The sequence below is a fragment of the Amblyomma mixtum genome, chromosome 7 (genome assembly GCF_055824585.1).
Source record: "Amblyomma mixtum isolate Tamu chromosome 7, ASM5582458v1, whole genome shotgun sequence".
Classification (NCBI taxonomy): Eukaryota; Metazoa; Arthropoda; class Arachnida; order Ixodida; family Ixodidae; genus Amblyomma; species Amblyomma mixtum.
In genome coordinates, this window is record NC_143018.1 from 136,958,397 (window position 1) to 136,983,471 (window position 25,075).

At 52.5% G+C, this 25,075-nt stretch overlaps 1 pseudogene; it reads right to left on the reverse strand.

The window, feature by feature from the left end:
- On the reverse strand, positions 1 to 25,075 carry LOC149337673 (uncharacterized; annotated as a pseudogene).

Sequence of the window (25,075 nt, forward strand, 5' to 3'; positions counted from 1 at the left end):
CTACATGGGTACATCTGAGTCGGCTGGCAGCCTTAGCACCTTAAGGACTTTAGCACACTGAGTGGTCGGGTCCAGGCCTGTCTGCCGCAGCTCGTTCACATCAGAGACAGGTGGGGACTGCCTGGCACCCCCAAACTCCAGTTCAGCTCTCCTCATAGCTATGCGCTCCTCTGACTCCAGTTTTAGTCTTTGCAACTCAAAATCTAACTCTAGGCGCCGCAAAGCATAAGCTTCCGGTTCTACGTCCCTTAGCGAAAAAGAGGATGTGCTAAAAATGTATTTCAAACGTATTGTTAATTTCATATTTATTTCGCATTTTTTTGTCCCTATGCTTAAACTGCGATACGAATGCTTTCTAAGTACACTAGGAATAATATTTTAAACGTTCTTAAAACTACGTGAAAAGTACATTTTTGCCCGCTTAGCATATTTATAATGCATTAAAAATATAATAAAAATATACATTAGAAATATATTAAAAATATACATTTAATACATTAAAAATATGTTTACTCGGGCTTAAAAAAGTCTACTGGGCGGCTCCATGGAATGACACGGGTTAATTCTTCAACTGCAGAACAAATCGTACACGGTTATTTAACATTAATCAACAGGAGTCTGATATTATAAGGTGACGTAATTGAATGGGAACGGCAGATACCTACACACAGCATACCAAGACAACAGTGACACAGCAAACAACAAATCCTACGACAAGCGCTATGCTTGGCTTGCAGTATATATACCCAGCGAAAGCGACGCACTATTTTGCGCGGTGAGGCCTTTTTTTGCGCAAGTACTGTGGGCTGCCAAATTATCGCAGAAGTACCCTACTGGTCGCGTTCGAATCTGAGTTTAATAGAGAACGGAATTGCTAGTTGAAACTTTCGTCAGGCACAGGTCAGGAGTCGAACTGTCAACCAACAGATACATGGGCGTGTAAGGGAGCCGGTCTGCCCTGCCAGACAGGGTCCTTTCCGCTGGCTTATTCGGACCCAGAAGTACCCAAGGCGCTTTTGCTGGTATAATGCTATTACGTTCTCACACGGAAATGTTCGAATGACATTGAGTGGAATGACATTCGGACTCGACGGACTGCCGCGGTGCTGCACGACACTTTCGAAACGCATTTGAAAGCCTCAGCTCGTTTTCAGTGTACAGCGACGACGACGACGGCGGTCACGCTAGTCCGACAACGACAGTATATATCACGCTGAACAACAGCATGTAATTATAGTGAAATATCTAGTTTACTATAATATGATTCTAGAGGGACACGTTTTTCAGGCCAACGACACCGACGAATCCGGTCGGCGGACGGTCAGCCTTGTCGGCGTCTGAGCGAGAGCACGGTGATGAGGCGGCGGTGTGTATATGCTCGCGCTTCTAAATGAGCGAAACGAACGGTAATATTTCACGTGTGCACACCTGAACACTCACCAGCGATAAGCGCTTGCCAAATCAATTTCAATCGACGACGGCTCTGTTCCCTTCCGCGACGGCTAGGCCCAGCGAGTTCGCAGGGTTGGATCTGTGATTTCGGCGGTTGTGAAGAGCGAATAACAAGCTTTAGCGTATGCAAATGGTCACCAGGTGTAGTTTTGGCAACAGTGACCTGAAATCAACTATTGCTTACATCGCAGGGCACGCGTACGATGAACGGGAATCGCCGGTGTGACCCAGACTGCCGAGCCGTGCTTTACGGCCAGCAGCAGTCGTCGCCGTCGCTTGCTTGTGGATAACAAGTTAGGCGCGATGCCAACAACCCGTCTTTCTCAGGTGTGCGATCGCATCATCGCTTCCCACACATTGTCGCACTGCGTAAACAAGCACGAGTACAACCAGTAAAAAAGAAAACAGATTGTTTAATAGAACGAAAGCGCAGATTGCGTTTTATGTTATGTAAACAAGCGATGTAAACAACAGTATGAGTGCAGTCGTCCTCATCGGCGCACTCCCGGGGAAATTTCATGCTGACGCGGTTAATATTCATTGGCGTAATATTATCTTCAAGCACTCCCTTAGACAGAACACGTGTAGCATCTTTATATGACATTCGGCTAGAAGGCATTCGAAGCGCCCGTGTAGCAGGGCTTTAAGTGGTGATCCCCTTCCTGCTAGAAGTTACCATAAACGAAAGGATGACAAGAAACGAAAAGTTTTCACTCTTCGCTGAAACGTCATTTCGAGCCCTAGATTGTTCCGCGGTAGCTTGAAGTGTAATGCAAATATGTTTACGCGGTAAATCCATTTGTTAGAATTTAAATATACTTCAGACGAATTAATTGCGTATTTACGAAAGTACACTCTAAATAGATGGCCAGCACCAAAATGCGATGTTCCGAAACTCGATTTTAAGCATTAGATTGTTCAACGACCGCTTGTAGTGCGCTGCAAACATGCTAATGCGGACTGCCAATTTGTTAGAATTTCAGTGTTATTTGGACGAATTAATTGCGTATTTACGGAAGTACACTTCAAATACATTGACGACACGCAAATGCCATTTCCCGAAACGCGATTTCGAGCACTCGACTGTTCAACGGCAGGTAGAAGTGTGCAAAGACGTTTAAAAGGACTTCCCGTTTGTTAGAATTGAAGTATCTTTCGGATGAATTAATTTCATATTTACGAAAGTTCACTTTTAATACATTGACAAGATACTAAAACTGCATACATATACGTTTACAAGGGCTGCCCGTTTTCTAGAATTGAAGTATACTTTCGATGAATTAATTTCATATTTCCGAAAATACACTTTTAATACACTGACAAGATGCTAAAAGTGCATACATATTTTTTCACGTATTTGAAAAGTGCTCGAAGTATGCTTTAAGTGAGGTATTTTTGGCACATTTTAAAAATATATTTCGAATACCAAGCATAAAATTTCAGAAACGTATTTCCGACATATTTTTAGTGCATTCATGAATACAAAATATGTTGAAAATACATTTTAAATAGCCCATCGTATATTCCAAACGTATTAGTTTTTGCTAAGGGGTCTGCTGCTATCCCGAGGAGCTCACTGCCTGTCTCGATTTGAGCTGCCTTACCCCGGGGTGCTCTGCTTTTTCCCACGTTAACCGCTTCATCCGTGGATGTTTTCTGTGTTTCCACGATAGCTCTTATGCCCTGTTGAGTTTCCTCTGTCATGCTGCTCTCCTCTGTCTCACTGTCCGCCGTGCTCGCCATCATGCTCCGCGTTCTGACCATACAGCCCTTTAAGTTCGAGCCGTGAGGCCTCTTGTGAATCGTAAGAAATCCCGCTCACCAGTGCTAGCGCCAACGCTCCCTTACGTCGATGCGCTATGCCGCTCACTGCCGTGAAGCCGCTTCCTGAAGCCTGCTTGGGACGACTGTACCCCGAAGGTCCCTGGGTCCCAATGCCTCTGAAGCTCCGCTGCCACGCAGTTCCGATGTCGCTGACGGTCAGTTGAGCGCCTTCTTGCGGTGATCTGGACCCGTCGACTCTGGTATCTTCGCTCGAGCTGGACGCGATGGCTGCCAATCCTGTCGACTGCGCCAGTTGGGGTTCTTTTCACTCTTTTTTTTCTCGTCCTCGCTTGATGTTGCGTAGCAAGGTCAGGCCGTCTCGTTGTCGTTACGGCCCGGTCTTGTGATTGGCATTACCGCGAAGGACGATGACGACGATTTTCGTTGTAGAAACAAAAAAAAACTTTATACACATGAGATTAGCATGATGGTACAGTGTAGACAGAATCCAAACAAAGGGAGAGCAACAACAGAGTGGAGCCGCCAGAACTCTCCCGGTCAAAAGCTCCTGGCGAGAACCCCCAGATTCCCGCCAAAATCTCCTCTTAACCCCTCAGCTCATCGCTGATTGGGCCGGCCCTCTCGTTACGTAACAGTTGCCTGTGGCCGTGTATTTAGGCGGGCCCACAGTGCACGTGACTGATATAAGATACAACTCGAGCAAAACGCAACGAAACCATAACCGAGTACCTTCTCCTCAGGAAGTCGGATTGCGCGCACGAAAAGAGGCAGGAATACACACAAACACACAAACAGAAGCGTCATTTGCCCTTTTCCTCGTAGCGGCGCCAGCCAGCGGTAACAGAAGCGCACGGCCAAAGAAAAATCGTCTCGGCGCCACCGTTAAGCCGCAAATTCGGGCAATGTGCGTAGCTGAAGCGTATATCTGTCCGCGCAGCTCAAGAACTATGGCATGCCGCCGCCGAAGCAGCCAGTTGCCTTAAAAAAAGAAAAACTAAAATATTAAAACGTGCCACAAAACGGCAATGCAGCACTGCAGGACAAGACCAGCCAAAATTTGAAAATACGCAGCTTCAGCCCACAATCAGCAGGCAGCAACCAGCAGCGAGTGGGAAACAACGGAACTAGAAAAGCAAGAGTAATGGTGGGACGTAAGCACTCTGATTCAAAATGATATTATTGGCGAACATTTAAATTGACTCATTTTAATACTACGGTTTCCTGTGAGCCTCCTTGATGAAGGGTTAAAATGGAAATTTTTACTGAAAAATTGTATGAGCCCATGAACATATTTAATTGCCCACGAACTTGCGACAATGCAAAATATCTCCTACTTGAAATGCAGTAGGCTCCCTGCGGTGCTTATAGGTGGACCCAGTGGGGTTCGTGATGAAAGTAGTACAGCGCTAGAGACGTCATCACTCATGGAAATTGGTTAAAACCTATCCTTCGTTTTTCGCATTGCGTTGCTTACCGTAATCCGAAAACCAGAAGGCTTCTTCCCATCTTGAGGGCGCTCTACGGTGGGCTGCGGCTGCGCGCTCTGAGGCCTCGCGTTCGGCTGGTCTGCAGGGCAGCTCGGCTTGGTCGCTTCCTCAGCCTCGGCGCCGGCTTGGTCTGCAGACGCGTTACGTATGGCGCGCCTTGTGCTGCGGTTCTGCGTCAGCGCTCTGGACTTGCTCAGCTGGAACGGTGGCGAGGTCACCAGGAACGCCGCCTGTGGCAGCAGTAGCTGACTCGTCGCTTGCTGTTGGGAGCATCGCTTGGCCCTCGCTCGAAGCTGGCACTATGGTGCGCTCTGTTTCCGTGGGGCCGAGTGGTTGTAATCGGCTCGCGGTGACGTCACAGCGCTCTGTAGTCGGGAGCTGGGATGACGGTGGCTGCGCACCGTTTCTGGTGGTACCAGGAACGCCTGCTACTGTAATCGTCGATGTCTCGGCGAGCGCTTCATGCTTGCCTGCCTGGTCAGAAGCCTGCTTAACATCATCGGCGACTTCTTGGGTTCTTGTGTCGCTGCGATGATCGGGTGACCACTCGGCGCCTCTTTTTCTCTTCTTACGCGAGGCTCTGGACGAGTCCTTCTCCTGTTTGGTTTCTTTCGCGTAATGGAGTGCTTTTTTTGTCGCCTTCTTGGAGATTCTGGATGCCTTTGGCGTCTTCGAGCCGTCCTTGGCCAGAGGGTCGAGGTCAATGACCGACGCTGCAGGAAGGTTGCTTCTTCTTTGTCACGTGCGAACACTTCGCATGCACACGCGTTCTTTTGGCCACTCGCGAAAGTAAAATAAAAAGACAGAATGCCTAAAGGACGTGCAAACCTAGACCGGTGCACCGATACAGGTGCTATAGAGAAGGGGATGGGCAGAAGTTAACTCACTTGATAATACACCCATTTCCGCGCAAGGCTACCCAGCATGGTTCCAACAGCTGCTGACACACCTTTCCTCGCAAGAAACACACATCCAGCTCTCAGAGGCGGTCACGGACGTGGATAACCACCTTCTACACCTCTGGGAAGCCCGTCGCAGCCTCGTCCGCCGTTGGCGACGCCAGAAACGCAATAGAAAGCTTAAAGCTCGAATTGCCGAGCTTACCCAGAAAGCGGCAGAGTACGCGGCCCAAATCGCCGACTCCAACAGGGTGGATAGATGCAACACGGCCGCGCGACAAATGTCCACCCGAAACACGTGGCGTTTCTTTCGAGCCCTAATCGGCCCAACCCAAACACTAACCGAAACACAAAAACCTTTGCACCGAGCCATGACCGCTTTTCCTGGCAACACGACTCAACTGGCATAGAATCTTCCGGACCAGTATCTGTGTACAGCCGAAGACCCCCTTGGATCTGCGTACTCTTATGAAGGCAGAGAGAACACGGAGCTGGATGAACCTTTCCAGCTCCATAATCTGCGGGCGGCTCTCGCCAAAATGAAACGGGGCACTGCGCCAGGACGGGATAAGGTCACCGTCAAGCTTTTGACGAACCTGCCCGACTTGGCATACCCGTCCCGCCTGGAATACGTCAATGAGATTTGGCGCGGGGACACACCCCTGCCAATCGAATCGAAAACGGCTTTGGTCACTTTTATTCCTAAAGATGGCAAACCAATTGACACAGATAACCTCCACCCCATCCATCTCACCGCCTGTGTGGGCAAACTAATGGATATGATGGTGCGGGATAGGTTATCTACATATCTTGAACACAAACATGTCTTTGCTTGCACCACGCTCGGATTCCGCCCACACAGATCCGCACAGGAGGTCCTCCTACAACTCAATCGGGAAGTCCTTGACCCCCTCGAATGCCCCCATAAGGACCGCGTAGTACTCGCTTTGGATCTTAAAGGGGCAATTGACAATGTAACACATGAGATCATACTCACTAATCTAAGCCACACCGACTGTGGCCTCAACACATTCCGATACATAAGCCAATTCTTAATGGATCGTAAATGCTACATTCGAATTCAAGATAGAGAACATGGTCCTTACCTACTCAGCACGCGGGGAACCCCCCGAGGCGCGGTACTTTCCCCGCTGCTCTTCAATCTGGCCATGATGCACCTGCCAGACCAGCTGAGTGGTGTCGACGGCGGGAAGCACGCCCTGTACGCCGATGACATCACTCTGTGGGCCACGCAGGGCAGCACAGGGGACATTGAAACCAGCTTGCAAACAGCGGCGACGATAGTAGACCGCTAAGCCCGCCGCTGCGGTCTTCAATGTTCCCCTCAAAAATCAGAATTTGTGCACCTCCGCCCCTCACAGAAGTGCACAACTAAAATATGTCTTTCTCTTGAGAGTGGTCCCATACGCGACAGTGATGAGATACGGGTACTCGGACTCTATAACCACAAACACAGGCGACCAGACACTACATTGGCCAAACTCCGTAAGGTGGGGGACCAGGTGGGCCGCACGGTAACGCGGCCCACCTCGGGACGCGGAGGGTTACGAAGTAAGGATGCCTTGCGGCTGGCAAACGCCTTCGTAACTAGTCGAATTCTCTATTCGGCACCTTATCTCCACCTACGGAAACAAGAGGAGGACGCCATTGATGCCATCCTTCGCAAAATTGTTAAACGTGCCCTTGACCTCCCCATCACTACTTCAAACAGCCGGCTTATGGCCCTTGGGGCGGTGAATACTATCCGGGAGCTCCGGGAGGCGCACCTTACAAACCAGTACACGCTCTTGTCGCAAAAGGAGTCGGGTCGCCGCCTTCTTGCTCGACTCCACATAAAACACACCCCTCCAATGGAAGACAGGTTTCACATCCCAGAACTGTGGAGACGTGCCCTCAACGTGCGGCCTCTTCCAGCCAACATGTCACACGAAGACCATGACGGTCGGCGCTGGAACGAGCGGAAGCGCTAGCCCGAGATTATGGCAACAAAACAGGTGTATACTACGTGGACGCCTCCGGCCCTCACCACGGGGGATGGTACATGGCTCCGGTAGTTCACAACAGCAACACAGTTAACGGCCTCACTCTCAGAGACCGCAGTGCAACACAAGCAGAAGAGGCCGCGAATGTTCTCGTGGCCTCATATTCCGATTCAAAATACATAATCACCGACTCGCGAGGGGGCTGTCGGAACGTCGAACAAGGCTGCTCTCCCTTCATAGCCTATCGATTATACCAAAATTGCATACGGGATACGGACCCCGCATACCGTTACCTTAAAGGGCCCCTGCTCATCAGGGGTTGGCAGGAACTGAGGCAGCAGACGCAGCCGCCCGCGCGCTCCCTCACCGGGCTGTTTTCTCCTCCGCACCTGATCAGGAACCCGATTTTAATCCGGTCTATACGTTCAAAGATATCACAACATGCTATCAAGATAGCCATCGCCTTTACCCTAGCCTATGTAAAGGCCTCAAGAAGGCGGATTAGCGGCTCCTTCTCCGCCTCTTCAACAATACATTGCTTTGCCCGGCAGCCCGAAAACATTTCGACCCCTCCTTTAGCGGCAACTGCCCGCACTGTAGTGCGGTGTCTTTGGACACCTATCACGTGTTGTGTGCCTGCCCCTCCAACCCGGCCATTCGCCCCATCCCCAACCCAACCCGGGAGGACTGGGAGGCGAACCTGCTCGGCTGCCACGACTTACAGGCCCAACAAGCCTTAGTCGGGCGCGCCCGGGCGGCGACTACCGCCACTGGGGTCCCAAACTAGGGACCTCCACCTAGTGTTTGTAAGGATCTGTCTCTTACGGGCTGATCGAAACACCTCCTGTCCCTTCTGAATAAATTTTTCACCACCACCACCACCTGTACATATGGAGTCAATGCAGGCTGCATGACCGAATCGGGCGAGGCGAAATACGAATGCTGCTGATGCAAATATAATCACAACGAAATCACTTCTTTTCAGTGTCCGACAGATAAGCGAAAGCTCGTGTTAGCAAGGGCAGGGCGACGGAAACAAAGTGCACTGTTAGTGGTTGTAAGAACAGATTTGCTGCACAGTCGCAGGAGCTCTTTTATGATTCAACTGGAGAAGAAGATCCACAGAACAGGTCGTTGCATTCATGAGGGTTCTTGACACAGGAACTTAATGGGTTGTATCCAATCATACGATATATAGGGTACCAGTGCCCTTCCATACGTGATAAAAGGGCTAGAGTAGAGACGGACGCACCAGAAAAAGCTGCAGTCTATATTAGTGCCAACATTCCCCAAACGCCGCGGCCGGGATAGAACCCGCGTCTTTCGGGTCAGCAGCCGAGCGCCAGAACCACTGAGCCACCTCTTTTTTTTATTTATTTACCTCTGAGCCACCGCGGCGAGTGAAGAGGAGGGGAGGAATCTTGCTTGCATGCGCATGCAGTCTCGTTCCTTGTATATTAAGGCACCTTCCACGCCACCAACTTGGACGAGCGAAAGGAGACACGTGCGCAGGACCTCACTCAATGCACTGCAACATAGGTCCGCATGCTTTCGACACAGCTTTTGTGGTGCAATTGGATTGGATTGGAAATCATTTATTCACCGGCAGAAACTGGTTCAAGGTGAGTTCTTGGTCGCGCTAGATGGCCGTCAGCCCGTGGCTTACGGCGACCTCGTTGGTTCGCTCCACTGCCCGGAGTTAAATCTCCGGGTCGGAGCTCTGCAGCACGGCCGCCCACTGCCCGGAAGTTAGGAGCTGAATTAGGTGCGGGGGAGGTGGATCGTTCGGACAGTTCCACAGGATGCGGTCTAGTATGGCTGTGTCGCCGCACTTGTTACTCTGCGGGGAGTATTGCCCAGGGTACATGAGTGAAAGTACCGCCGCGGTGGGGTGGGAATGGGTTTGCAAGCGACGCCAGGTGGTCTCCAGGGTCTTCGTGAGCGATTTATGCGGTGGAGGGAAGATGCGTCTTTCGAGGCGAAAGTGGTGTCTTATGTCTTGAAACGAGTTCAGGCCATCCCTCGAGAGACTCGGGTCAGAGGAGCCCACTACCTGGCCGACGAAACCTCGGGCGTAATCGCGGGCTGCCTCGCTCCCCAGGTTGCCCCAGTGGGCCGGAACCTATAACAACTCGATCTCCCTTGCGGGGGTTTGTGGGTGCTTCTGAGGATTTCGAGAGAGATGGGGGAGACGCGCCCCCTCCCCGCCGCAAAGTTGCGCATGGCTGCTTTGCAATCGCTGTAAATCATATCAGCTGAGGTGTTGGTTATGGCTAATGCTATTGCCGCTTCCTCCGCAGTTTCGGAGGAGGTGGTGTATATCGTGGCTGCTGTTAGGGGCGTACCGGTTACTGCGCGTATCCCGTACGGTTTGTGCGGTGTTAGATATTCCGCCGCGTCCATGTAGGCGGCCTCGGGGTACTCCTTGTATGTGGCGTGTAAGGCGCGGGCTCTCGCCTTGCGCCTTCCCTCGTTGTGCGTAGGGTGCATGTTCTTAGGTAGGGGCTTGACAGTGAGCATGCTGTGTACTTCGGGGAAGAGTTGTTTCGAGTCCTCGGTTAGGGGTTCGGCGTTCATATTTATATGGTGCAAGATAGCCCTACCTGCCTTGGATCGCGTGAGAGGTGCGTATTGGTAAGTGAGGTGTGCTTCGCACAGTTCTTGTAGTGTGTTGTGTATGCCAAGGGCTAGGAATCTGTCGGCAGGCTACGAAAAATTGATGCGTACTTCACGCTGAGATTGCGGAAAACCACCATTGCCACGCAAACTGTGCGCACTGGTACTGTGTGCGTGGTTAAGAAAAAATTGACACAGGTTCGTCTCAATTCTGCCAAACTTAATGCAGACCGAATGCTGCTTTTCTGCAGTCCTTCGGCAATTATGACACATTACTTTCTGGAATCCTTTGTGCAACTGTATGCTTTTATTTTCATTATTATTTTATTTATTTTTAATTTGTCTGCGGCTGTGGCTCAGCGGTTACGGTGCTCGGCTGCTGAGACGCGGGTTCGATCCCGTCCGCGGCGGCCAAATTTCGATGGAGGCGAAATTGTTGAAATTCGGCCGCCGCGGACGGGGCTCAGTGGTAAGGCGCTCGTCTACCAATCCGGAGTACCGGGGTTCGAACCGGACCGCGGTGGCTTTGTTTCGATGGAGGCGAACGCAAGAGGCGCCCGTGTGCTGTGCGATGTCAGTGCACGTAAAAGATCCCCAGGTGGTAGAAACTATTCCTGAGACCTCCGCTAGGGCACCTCTTTCGCTCTTTCTTCTTTCACTTCTACCTTCCTCCCTTCCCTTACGGCGCGGTTCAGGTGTCCGCCGAGATATGCGAGACAGATACTGCGCCGTTTCCTTTTTTCAAAAACCAGTTTACCAATGTTACCAAATTGTAGAGGCTCGTGAACTGTGCGGTGCCAGTGCGCGTTCAAAAAACCCAGGTGGTCGAAATTTCCGGATACCTTCACTACAGCGTCCCTCATTCCTATTATTTGTTTTTATTTATTTTATTTTTCTTGGCTTCCATTTTGCTTTGTAATTTTGGAGGTTTCTTCATTTGTTATTACACTTACATATTTTTTAATGTCTATTTAAATAATTGTCGCTCTGCTGCCTCCAAAGGTAGTTTTGTACACCGACATGACCTTTATTTCAGAAGGGGAGGAAATAGCTTTGGTTCTAAAAGCTTTTACGACAATGACCAGAACGAGCTGTAACAAGATGCGACGACCAGGAAACTGCAGGCTAACCATCGTTAGTCGAATCGCTAATGACGCCATTTGCTAGAGGACCCACTATGTGCAGGGTAGCATTCTTAGCGCCCTTCCAGAAGCTAGCTTTGCTCGCCTAGCGTCGTGAAAATTTCGTTCAGAAAGAGAGAACTGTCTGATTATAAATTCAGCGGAACCTTTTCGGCGAACAGCTCACATCTTTTATATGCTATTTTATCGGCAAGGTTGAAATAGAATAATCAACTCTTCTGCCCGTCTTCATAAGCACGTTCTTCGTCGAGCAAGCCAGCGTGGGTGAGCCACGTCGAAAGTTAGTGTAGCTTGAGTGAGTGAGTAGAAACTTTATTGATTTCTAAGATTTAGCCTGCGGTGGAGGTCGTCTTCAAGTCTTCTCTTCAAGTATTGAGGTTGCCTCCTTAGCCTTGGGTGGTCCCCTAGTCCAGGGCTCCACTGAGTCTGGCCACCTCGCTTGCGTGTGCAATGAGTGCCCTTTGGGCCTCTAGCTCGCAGCTGGTGAGCCGGCTCTCCCATTGCTCCTCACTTGGTGTGTCGTGTTTGTGGAACGATATGTTTCTATCGCATTCCCGTGTTATGTGGTATAGTGTTGGCGTCGCTTCGCACCAAGGGCATGTGGCGCGGTATTGTGTCGGGAACATCTTGCTTAGTATATATAAGTTGGGGAAGGAGCCTGTCTGTAGCTTCCGCCATTTTGCGGCTTCTTCCTTGCTTAGCTCTTTGTGTGGAGGGGGGTATTTTTATCTTAGCCCCCTGTATAAACTTAGTGCTTCAGAGTACCCAGCCCCTAGGCTAGTCCAGAGCTCCTCCGGGGCTTGTGACCTCCCAGCTCGGATAGTAAGCTTGAAAGGACGTCAGGGAACCGATATTGGAAATTGGATTTTGAGGAATGAAGATGGTGCAGTATCTGTCTCGCATCTCGGTGGACTCGAGAACCGCACCCTAAGAGAAGGCATAAAGAAGCGAGTGATAGAAGAAAGGAAGAAAGAAGTGCCATAGTGGAGTGTAAACTGTTTTTTGAGGAAAGGAAGTGGCGCAGTATCTGTCTCACATATCTCGGCAGACACAGGAACCGCGCCGTATGGGAAGGAAAGATGGTTCGAGTGGAAGAAGAAAGGAAGGTAAAATGGGTAAATTGGTTTTGAGGAAAAGCAAATGGCGGCGGGGGTGGTAGTGAAAACTTTATTTGAAACTGGGGAGTTTGGGACACGTGGGTCCTTGGGCCCCCGCACGGCCCCACTGCACTCAAACGTTCATGTCCCGGTGGCTCATGACGCTGGCAGCCCGGCCTACGTTGATGGCTTGCTTGGCCGGGTCCTCGGAGTGCAGTAGGGTCTCCATGCCTCCTAAGCGGTAAGGTGCTCCAGGCCCCGCGGGGGAGGGTCCGCCGGGCAGAGGAAAAGGATATGGTCGAGATTGGCTTTGGGGTGGTGGCAGAGGTTACAGGAGGGGTTTGTGTGGACTTGGTGATAGCGCGAGCGTATATAAGGGGAGGGTAAAGTGCGTGTTTGGAGTTGCCTCCAAGGTGTCTGATGGTAATTGTCGAGGGAGGGATAGGGTGGGGGGCAGAGTCGACGCTCGGCTTTGCAGGCCTGCTTCGTTTCACTGAATGAGTGCATGCGCTCCCGCGAGATCGGAGGCCGCCGGGGCCCGGTTGAGAGAACCTCGGGCTAAAGCGTCGGCAGCCTCGTTCCCGGAATTTCCGGAGTGGGCAGGCACCCATATCAGCTCCACGTAGCGGGGCGGGTGTGCGGCGAAGGAGTTCAGTATGCGAAATGAAGGGACGTGAACTCTCCTCCGAGAAAAATTTAGTGTGGCAGTTTTAGAATCAGATAGTATAAATCGGGCCTCCGCGCGTGTTATATCCAGGGCAATGGCGCCCTCTTCGGCCACCTTCGAAGTGGCAGTAGGGGTTATGTAAAGGGTGGCAATCGCTTAGAGGGAAGGGTTCGTGATGGCTACAACCGCGTCCTCGCCATTGACCCCACACGCGCCAAATCAGCAACACAGCACCACGTGACACGCCTCACACATGAACACATTGACGATCCCGACACACTTCTAGACACACTTCAAAACATGTACACATCTCCAGGCGGCCCCGTACCTCCACCCCACTACACAGGACAAGCAAATCCAACACTGGACACCGATATCAAGGAGACGGAAGTCAAAGCGGCCCTCCTGATTCTCCGCGCCAACTCCGCACCTGGTGCAGACCAAATCACAAACTCCATGCTCCGTAACCTGGATGACCAATCGATCAACCACATTACGAAATACTTCAACTAGTGCTGGAGGGAGGGTAACCTCCCGCAGTCCTGGCGCCATGCGAAGGTAATATTCATACCTAAACCCAACAAACCACTTACACTTCAAAACATTCGCCCGATTTCGCGAACCTCATAACTCGGGAAGCTCCTCGAGCATGTTGTGTTAGCAAGACTCACAAGTCACATGGCGGACAACAATCTTTACCCGCATAGCATGGTGGGATTTCGCCCCATCTATCCGTACAGGACGGCATGCTGCAATTCACACACGACAATTTTGACCCGCTTCTTCCAAGTCACACCAAGGCAGTCTTAGCTTTGGATCTCTCCAAAGCTTTTGATCGCATTGAACATCAGACGATCATGACTGCTCTATCCCTATTGAATGTATGTGCGCGCACGTATGCCTACATTCAAGCATTCCTCACTGAGCACACGGTTGAGATATACTTCGGCCCTCTATCTGCCCCCTTCTACACGCTTCAAAGTATCGGCACCCCTCAAGGATCCGTCCTTTCCCCCCTTCTCTTTAACATTACCCTCATCCCCCTCGACCGAAAATTGGCAACTATACCCCACTTCAAGCGCACTCTTTATGCCGACCATATCACCCTGTGGACCACCCACGGCAGTGACGGCCACATAGAGAACACCTTACAGGAAGCAGCCACTCTCACTCAAAATTGCGCACGGACCATCAGACTGTCTTTCTCCCCACAGAAGTCCGAACTGCTCCTGATCCGGCCTAAGAACCACCGCTGTCCCCGCTCCCCCATTGCCATTGAACTGAATGGTGACCGGGTACCTGAGGTTGGCACCCTCCGTGTATTGGGCCTGCACATCCAGAACGATGGCAAAACACCACTACACTCAAGAAACTCAAGGAGGTTGTAGGCGCGATATCGCACCTCATCCGCAGGGTTTCGGAACATCACAGAGACATGAAGGAGCGCGACCTATGTCGCCTCATTCATGCCTTTGTCCTCAGCCGTGTGCTGTACACTACCCCATACATACAACTATCCAAACATGACATAAACGCTTTGGATGCTTTGATTCGCAAGGCATTCAAGGTAGCACTTCATCTTCCCCTCAACACACCCACAGACAGATTACTAGGTCTGGGACTCCACAACACGATCGGGGAACTGATGGAGGCCCACCGACAGGTCCAATACATCACCCTGACACAAACTTCCACAGGTCGGTATATCCTGGACTCCCTTGGAATCAGAATACCGGCCAACGACCCAACCCTCCTCGCCATCCCACGGCCCCTTCACCGGGAGCTTCTCATCAGGCCACTCCCGAGGAATATGCACCCGTCCCACCATGAGTAGCGCCGCAGAGCCCTGGCGAAGGCACTCCATCGAGCGTACGGCTCCGAGCCGGACGCCGTATGGGTGGACGCTGCCTGAACGGGTGAGGAAGCGACACCAGCTGTGGTGGACTCCTCTTAATCCACCCTCCTCACGTTACCTCTCCCTCCAGACACGTCCCCAGAGGCTGCAGAGGAAGCCGCCATTGCACTTGCTATCACTCGCACGGAAGCCCGGTATATTTTAAGTGACTCTAAAACTGCGATTCTAAATTTTGCTCGAGGCCGAGTCGTTGTCCCCGCTTTTGACATACTGGACTCGCCCGATGCACCCCCGCCCCGTCATGTGGAGCTGATATGGGTGCCTGCGTACTCCGGGAATCCCGGAAACGAGGCCGCCAACATTTTAGCCCGAGGTTCTTTAAACCGGGCTCAGGTGGCCTCTGATCGGATATTCACGAAGGATCGCATGCACTCATTCAGTGAGCTGACCCAGGCATACAGAGCCTCACGTAAGCTCTACCCCCCGCCCACCCCTCCCTAGATAACCAACACACAACACTCTGGCGCAGACTTGAGACACACTCTCCCCATCACCCCTTAACCTATTCCACTATCATCCCTCCTTACCCACTGCGGCATGCGCCCTATGCCCAGAACCCTTCGCCTCTTCCCTCCACATCATTTCCCTCTGCCCGGCGGACCCTCCTCCGAGGGACCTAGAGAACCTCAAGACCTGGGAGGACTGGGAGACTCTGCTGCGCTCGGAGGACCCGGTACTGCAGACCATCGCCACCGGCCGGGCTGTCAGTGTTATGGACCTTAGGAACATAAACACTTTAGTGCAGTGGGGTCGTGCGGGTACCCTGGGGCGTGCCCCGAATTCCTGTGTGAATAAAGTTTTTCTCTCTGTCTCTCTCCTCGCCTTTGCATGCGGCATCCACCCAAACAGAATACGTTTCCGTGCCATAGTGTTTGTGGAGCGCCCGAGCGCGAGCTCTGCGTCGGGGTTCGTCGTAGGTGGAGATGGCGCAGTATCTGTCTCGCATATCTCGGCGGACACCTGAACCGCGCCGTAAGGGAAGGAAGGAAGGTGGGAATTAAAGAGGAAAAAGAGGGAGAGGTGCCGTAGTGGAGGGCTCCGGAATAATATCGACCACCTGGGGATCTTTATTGTGCACTGACATTGCACAGCACACGGGTGCTTTTTGCGTTTCGGATCCAACAAAACGCGGTGTGGTGGCGATAAACTTTATTAATGGCGGAGCTCTTATACTTCAAATTTCAGTGGTGGGATGGCTCCTGCGTGGGTCGTGGCCGGCAGCCCGTGTCTGACGGCGACCTTCTCCGCCCACTGCACCAGCCTCAGTTGCGAGGACGGGTCGGAGGTAGAGACCGCGACCTCCCACCCCTCCGTTTCGGCGAGGGCCCATTGGACTGGTTGTTGCAGTTGTCGGCAGATGAACATAATATGGATCGGATGTGGCTCTTTGGATCCAACAGAGGAAATATTCGGGGGTGTGACTAGAAGGAAAGAAAAGCGCAAGGAGCGCTGGGCAAGGAAAGGTGCGAGCCTGGAGTTGTCGCCAGGTCGTCGGTTGTTTTGTCAGGGACGTGTGTGGCTTGGGTAAAGTTGAAGTTTTTCGGGGTAGTGTAGCGGGATGCCGTGATATGTGATCAGCCGGTCTGTCGTACTGCCTGGGTCTTTGGTAGGCGCCGCTCAGTTGAAGGAAGTTGCAATAGCTATCGCTGCCGCCCAAATTATAAGACGGGCTCCCGCCGATGCAACTCGCATAAACGTAGTCTGGGTTCCTGGCCACCAGGGTCTAAGAGGCAATGAGGCTGCTGATGCTGCCGCCCGAGCGCTCACACACCGCGCTCCTCATTGTAGCTCTCCTGGCTCAGAAGCTCGTAAATCGCTTCTGTGGTTCCGCGAAATCTTAATTCATTACTGCGACAGCCACCGCCTCTACCCGACACCTGCCAAAAGCCTGAGGAAGGCGGAGGAGCGAACTCTGCTGCGCCTGCAGACAGGAACTATTCTCTGTCCTGCCATCACAAAACACTTTGATCCGAACATAGACGGGCGCTTCCCGCACTCTGGAGAGATCTGCGATATCGTTTACATGGTTTGGACATGTACTCAGAATCCTTACCTTCCCCCTTCCCCCACCCCCACGAGAGGCATGGGAGACTGCCCTCCTCAACTGCTCCCCACTGGAGTCTCAAGGGCTCTAGTGAAGCTGGCGCGAGACGCGGCCTCGTCGTGCTGTGTCCCGACTAAGAATACCGACCATGTAGCGAGGTCATCTGGCGCCCAAACTCTCTATGAGCACTGAAGAAATTTACACCACCACTTCGGTTGACGTACACTAGAACAGCAGAATAGGCCACTTCGTTACCGGGTTTGCCCGAACGGGCCGGTACTATGACTGCTTGAATGGGCGAGCTGGTTGAGAGTTGTAGGTGATTATTTTATAGTGTCACGTTGTAGTGACGGCAGTCCAGCGGTCAGGAAGACACCAGAAATACTTGCAAACGAAGCTCTTTATTTGGGCTGACTTGCGCCCTCAAAAGAACTGAATCACTCGGCGGCGGCGTAAGCAACAGGCGTGCTCGGCGGTCGTCGAACTACGAATGTCCGCCGCTCCCGGCATCGCTCAATTTAAAGCCGGCAAGGAAACTTCCAGATAACAAGACAAGATCATCTACAGAAATCTGGAAAAACCTAGATGCAGCCTTTGATGGCTGCGAACAATCGAGATTAGTCTGGTCGCTTCTCGCGCCACGAACAAAAGTGATAACGACCCTTTCCCGCTGCCTTGAGCGTGAACGAACACACACTGCAATGATACGTGGCATTACCCCCCTTCCCAAGAAGCATCGTCTCGATGCTTTAAAATGAAAATAAATACGGACAATGAAAACTTCCAGTCCTTTAGCGTTCATAATATGGCTTCAGGCGTACGACATGTACGACTTCCGGGCGTGTGCGGCGTCGCTGAGATGCTGTCGTGCCGTCGGGGATGACTTCGTAGTCGAGGTCACCGATGCGACGGAGAACCTTGTACGGGCCAAAGTAGCGTCGCAACAACTTTTCACTCAATCCACGGCGGCGAACTGGCGTCCATATCCAAACACGATCACCTGGCTTGTAATGCGTGTCTCGTCGGCGCAGATTGTAGCGTCGGGCGTCGGTGTGCTGCTGGTCTTGAATGCGAAGCCGCGCAAGTCTTCGGGCTTTCTCGGCGCGATGAAGGTAGGCGGCGACGTCGAGGTTGTCTTCGTCAGAAACGTGCGGGAGCATTGCGTCGAGTGTTGTCGTGGGCTTCCTGCCGTATACCAGCTGGAATGGGGTAAACCTGGTTGTCTCCTGGACGGCAGTATTATAAGCGAAGATCACGTAGGGCAGAATGGAGTCCCACGTCTTGTGTTCGGCGTCGATGTACATGGAGAGCATGTCTGCGATGGTCTTGTTCAGACGCTCTGTGAGTCCGTTGGTTTGTGGATGATAGGCAGTGGTCCTCCGATGGCTTGTCTGGCTGTAGTTTAAAATGGCTTGCGTCAGCTCCGCTGTAAACGCCGTTCCTCTGTCTGTGATGAGCACTTCCGGGGCGCCGTGTCGCAGCAGAATTTGTTCGACAAAAAATTTTGCGACTTCTGTTGCGGTACCACTAGGCAACGCTTTTGCTTCGGCGTAGCGGGTCATGTAGTCGGTGGCCACGATGATCCACTTGTTTCCTGATGAAGAGGTCGGAAAGGGGCCGAGGAGGTCCATCCCTATTTGCTGAAAGGGCTTAGTTGGCGGTGGTATGGGGTTCAGGAGTCCGGCTGGTCTAGTCGGAGGCGTTTTGCGTCGCTGACACTCACGGCACGTTTTCACGTAATGGGAAACGTCGGTAGCTAGCCGTGGCCAATAGTACTTCTCCTGGATGCGGTGCAACGTGCGAGCAATCCCGAGATGCCCTGCAGTCGGCTCATCATGACATGCCTGCATAATTTCTTGCCTAAGATTCTCGGGCACGACAAGAAGATGTACTGTCCTGTTGGGCGCGAAGTTCTTCTTCAGGAGGACATTATTGTTAAGGATGAAGGACGACAGTTGGCGCTTGAACCCCCGGGGAGGCGAGGCGGTCTTGCCTTTCAAATAATCAACTAGGCTTTGCAACTCAGGATCCGAGCGCTGCTGCTGCGCGAAACTGCTGGCGCTTACCGGTCCTAGGAAAGCATCGTCGTCTTCCTCTTCCGGTGCTGCGTCTACGGGGGCTCGCGATAGGCAGTCAGCATCGGAATGTTTGCGGCCAGATTTGTAGACTACAGTTATGTCGAATTCTTGAAGACGCAGGCTCCAACGAGCAAGGCGGCCGGAGGGATCTTTCAAATTGGCCAGCCAGCACAGAGCATGGTGATCGCTCACAACCTTGAATGGTCGTCCGTATAGGTAGGGGTGAAATTTGGACGTGGCCCAAATAATGGCGAGACATTCTTTCTCTGTCGTCGAATAGTTGGCTTCGGCTCTCGACAGTGAACGGCTAGCGTACGCGACAACTTTCTCCTGTCTGCCATTTTTCTGAACGAGGACCGCTCCTAAGCCCACCCCGCTTGCATCGGTATGAACTTCGGTTTCGGCGTTTTCATCAAAGTGCCCGAGCACAGGAGGGGACTGTAAGCGGCGCTTCAGCTCGTTGAAAGCTTCCTCTTGTGGCCTTTCCCATTTAAAAGGCACGTCAGCCTTGGTAAGTTGAGTCAAAGGTTCAGCGATGCGCGAAAAGTTCTTGACGAATCGTCGGTAATAAGCGCACAATCCAAGGAATCTGCGTATAGCCTTCTTGTCATTAGGCTGTGGAAACTCTGCGATCGCAGCCGTCTTCTGGGGGTCGGGGCGAACTCCATCCTTGCTTACGACGTGACCAAGGAACAGCAGCTCCTCGTAGGCGAAGTGGCACTTCTCTGGTTTCAGTGTCAGGCCTGAAGACTTGATCGTTTCCAGCACTATCCGAAGCCTTCTGAGGTGGTCTTCAAAGCTTGCGGAGAAGACAACAACGTCATCTAAGTAGACTAGGCAAATCTGCCACTTCAAGCCTGCGAGCACCGTATCCATTACTCGCTGGAACGTCGCTGGGGCAGAGCAGAGGCCGAATGGCATCACCTTGAACTCGAAGAGTCCGTCTGGCGTGATGAACGCAGTCTTTTCGCGATCTCTTTCGTCGACTTCAAATTGCCAGTAGCCGCTCTTCAGGTCCATCGATGAGAAGTACTTAGCGTTGCACAGCCGGTCCAATGTATCGTCGATGCGGGGGAGGGGGTAGACATCCTTCTTCGTAATGCTGTTCAAGCGGCGGTAATCGACGCAAAAGCGAAGGGTGCCGTCTTTCTTTTTCACTAGGACGACTGGTGCTGCCCAGGGGCTCCTTGATGGCTGGATAACGTCGTCACGAAGCATTTCCTCAACTTGCTTACGGATAGCTTGGCGTTCTAGCGGCGATACGCGGTAGGGGCTCTGTCGCAGTGGTCGGGCGTGTTCGTCTGTGACAATTCGGTGCTTGGCAAGCCTCGTTCGTCGCACATTCGATGCTGATGAGAAGCAATCGCTGTACTCTTGAAGAAGACTGCGTATTTGGTCTTGTCTGCTCCGTGGTAATGCTGGGTTGATATCAAACGTTGGTTGATGGCGTTGGTCAGATGGTTCTACGGGTTGGTCGGGTAGGGCAAATATGTCTCTTATGTCTGCCAGCTCGTCGAGGAAAGCGATCGTCGTACCTTTGTTTAGATGCCGGTATTCTTCGGTGAAGTTGGTTAGCAAGACCTGGGCTTGGCCATTTCGGATTTGGCCGACTCCCCTTGCGACGGCCAGTCCTCGATCCAGGAGTAGCTGGGTGTTCCCCTCGATGACGCCTTCGGCAGTTTCGATGTCTCCAGTACCTATGCAGGCGACGACACTTGATCGGGGCGGCACGCTCAATGCTTCGTCGAGGACGTTCAAGGCAACGGGATGAGTCGCTGTCGTCGCTGCAGATATGGCTTTGTCCGTGGAAAGCTTGATCGACTTAGATCGAAGGTCGATGATCGCTCGATGTTCATTCAGGAAGTCCATTCCCAAAATCACGTCTCGCGAGCATTGCTGTAGGATCAGGAAGGTTGTCGCATAGGTTCTCTCGTTTACACTAACTCTCGCGGTGCAGCGTCCTGACGGCGTAATCAGGTTGCCACCTGCGGTGCGGATCAGCGGGCCATCCCAAGTTGTTGTTACCTTCCTGAGTCGGACAGCGAGTGGGCCACTCATGACAGAGTAGTCAGCTCCAGTGTCGACCAAGGCAGTAACCGCGTGACCGTCGACCGTAACTTCAAGGTCACTTGTTCGCGTTCTCGTATTGTACGTTGTCTTCGGTGTCCGATCTCGGCTTCGTCGAGTAGTAAGGCTGCGGTGGGCGTACTCCGACGTTACTTCACTGGGCAGCGGTAAAAGTTTCAAGTCTGGCCGCGTTGTCGTCGTCGTCGTTGTCGGTGCTGTCGTCGTTGTTGTCGGCGTTGTTGTCGTCGGTGTTGTCGTCGGTGTTGTCGTCGGTGTTGTCGTCGGTGTTGTCGTCGGTGTTGTCGTCGGTATTGTCGTCGTAGTTGAGGCATGGACTTGGGTTTTCGTGGATGGAGGATCTTTGTGCTTGCGCTCGGAAGCAACCTCACCTCCAGAGGCTGCTTTATTCAGTTTAACCTTCGGGGGCTGGGGGAGCGTCCACGCACTGCGTAGCCTCGGCTAGGAGATACAAAGCGCGGAGACGAAGGCGACGGGGAACGTGATAGGCGGCTGGGCGGTGAGCATTCTTCCCGGCGCAAAAACTCCTCGATTTCGGCTGGTCGCTGCCCGGGTCGGGGTCGTGGAGCGTCGTAAGAGAACCCTCGGATGCCCAGTCGTCTGTATGGGCAGTGCCGGAGGACGTGACCGGCTTCGCCACAGTGGAAGCACAGTGGGCGGCGCTGGTCGGGAGTTCTCCACTCGTCGCATTTCCTCGGCTGCGCGCGTCGCTCGTAGGACGGGCGGGTTGGGGCGAGTGGGCGGCGGTCCAACGCAGCTGGCTGAGGGCGATAGGGGCTTGGGTCCCGTCGTCGAGGGGCAGGACGGCGCACAGCTGCGGCATAAGTCATGGCTGGGGGCTGCAGAGGCTGCGTGGATGTCGGCGTCACACCCAAGGCCTGTTGAACCTCGTCCCGGACGACGTCAGCGAGCGATGAAAGCTGCGGCTGCGTTCCCGTTGGCAGCAATCGTTGGAGCTCTTCTCGCACAACTTGACGGATAACCTCTCGCAGGTTATCGTTGTTAACGGTGTCCAGGCAGTTTGCTGAGAAGACGCGCTGCTGGCGGTCATATTGGCGGGCTCGGGCGTCAAGGGTTTTTTCCATTGTGGATGCCTCTTCTACGAATTCCGCGACGGTTTTCGGTGGGTTGCGGACGAGGCCGGCAAAGAGTTGCTCTTTAACTCCTCGCATAAGCAACTTCACCTTCTCCTCTTCCTTCATGTTCATGTCGGCACGCCGGAAGAGACGCTTCATCTCCTCAGTATACACTGCAACGGTCTCGTTTGGGTGTTGTATGCGAGACTGTAGCAGCTGCTGGGCTCTCTCCTTTCGCACGACATTTGTGAAGGTCTTCAGAAGCTGTTCCTTGAAGGTTTCCCAGTTGGCAAGGCTGGCTTCCTCATTCTCGAACCAGACTCTTGCTGGTCCCTCCAGGGCGAAGAAGACGTACCTAAACTTCATGGCATCGTCCCAGTTGTTGAAGACAGCCACACGGTCGAACTGCTCCAGCCATTCCTCGGGGTCGGCGCCAGGCGAAGCGTCGAAGGTTGGTGGCACCCGGGGCTGCTGCAGAATGATTTCAGTGGTCGTCTGGGGCAAGGTCATGATGGACGTTGGTACTTGCTTTCGCTTCCGGGTAGGGTCCGGCAGGGTCCCGAACTCAGGTGCGTCCCCTTGCAGGCGTCGGCTTGCGCGGTGGACTGGACTCAGGTCCTGTGGTAGATGACTCAGAGGGCTGGCGTCACGACTTGTTGGGGGTGTCCGGAACATGAAAGGCTACCCAGCACCTCCACCAGATGTCACGTTGTAGTGACGGCAGTCCAGCGGTCAGGAAGACACCAGAAATACTTGCAAACGAAGCTCTTTATTTGGGCTGACTTGCGCCCTCAAAAGAACTGAATCACTCGGCGGCGGCGTAAGCAACAGGCGTGCTCGGCGGTCGTCGAACTACGAATGTCCGCCGCTCCCGGCATCGCTCAATTTAAAGCCGGCAAGGAAACTTCCAGATAACAAGACAAGATCATCTACAGAAATCTGGAAAAACCTAGATGCAGCCTTTGATGGCTGCGAACAATCGAGATTAGTCTGGTCGCTTCTCGCGCCACGAACAAAAGTGATAACGACCCTTTCCTGCTGCCTTGAGCGTGAACGAACACACACTGCAATGATACGTGGCAATAGGCTGTAGCATGTATCTTCTTCGGCTTCTACCGAGGTGTTTGCCCTGACAGAGCCTGGTGTAGTATGCTGTAGGTTGTTGGAGAGTACGCAAAAAGCGCAAGTTTATGGGTGGGAGTAGTCTGCGGCGTCTACGTAGTCTACAGCGGGTTCGTATTGCGGAACCTTGTTGGAGTTACTGGGAGATGCACCGATCGGTCGGAGCTGTAGTGAGGTTAGAATGTGGCGTCCAGTGGTAGTGGAAGACAGTCTGTCTATATGGACGACACGATGTGCTTCCATTAGCTCACTCAGTGTGTTGTGGAATCCCGTGCTTAAGAGACCAAAGATGGGGGTGCGTTTGGGCAGACTTAAAGCCGCCTTGTAGGTTTGTCTGATTAGTGCATCTTATATTTCTTTCTCCATTTTGGTGAGGGGCAGGGAGTATAGTATCCGGTTTATGACGAATGCCTGTAGCAATATGCGGAGGTCGTGGTCGCGCATGTTGCGGTGTTTACTGCTTATGCGTTCGATCAGACGAATGATCTGGTGCTTGGTGGCAGTATGTTCGGAGATAGTCTTCGTATTATGCCCGTTGTCTTCCAGCAACATGCTTAGCACGCGAAGCTTGCATACTTCTGGCACCGGCTGCCCTTCTATAGTGATGAACATGGAGCGGTCATCCGTTTTACTTGGGGTTTGTCGCACTAACAGGAGTTGGGACTTGGCAGGGGAGCAAGAGTGGCCTATGGAGGCCACGCACTCCGCGACCACGTTCGCTCCTACCTGAAGAGTTTCTTCTATGCTTCCGACATTTTCTGTGGTGGCCCACAGGGCAACGTCGTCTGCGTAGAAAGAATGGGAGATACTCGGAATATGTGAAAGTCTGTGGGCCATCGGGACGACTGTGATGTTAAAAAGGGAGACAGCACCGATCCTCGAGGCGTTCCTCAAATATCGAGAGGAAAAGCGGAGAATTTCATCGGACCGTTCCCGATTGCTGCGGTGCGATCCTTGAGCAGAGCGGCGATGTCGGGGTGCGTTCGACTTACAAAACCCGTATTGGATAGAGCGTCTATTATTGCAGTGTGGTATACGTTGTCAAAGGCCTTTTATAAGTATAAGGCAAGCAGCGCTCGGGTTCGATTGCAGTGCCGGGGGTGGAGGATGTGTTCGGATAATTGAAGCATTATGTCCTGCGAGGAGGGATCTTTGAAACCCCGGCATCGTGTGGGGGAATAGGTTGCTGGTTTGCACGTGAGTGTTCCACCTGTTGAGGATTACGTGTTCTAAAAGCTTGCCGAGACAAGGGTTGAGCGAGACTGGACGGAAATTTGACAGGCTTGGTGGTTTGCGGGGTTTATGGATGAAGGTAACTTGAGCGTGGGTCCAGTCTTCAGGGAGAGTGCCTTGATTCCAGTGCTTGTTGAAGAGGTTCGGTATAGCTTGGATAGAGTTGTCAAATAAGTTTCTTAGAGCCTTATTGGCGATTTGATCAGCTTCGTGTGCAGATTTGGTGAGAAGTTGGAGCATGGCTGCTCGGACTTGCCACTTATGTCCTCGTCTAGTTCAGGGGTTTGCTCTCTCAAGTAGGGTGGAAGAGCAGTCTTGGGTGTTGTCATGAAGTATGTGGCTTCGAAGTTCTGGATCAGGGTGTCGTAGTCCAT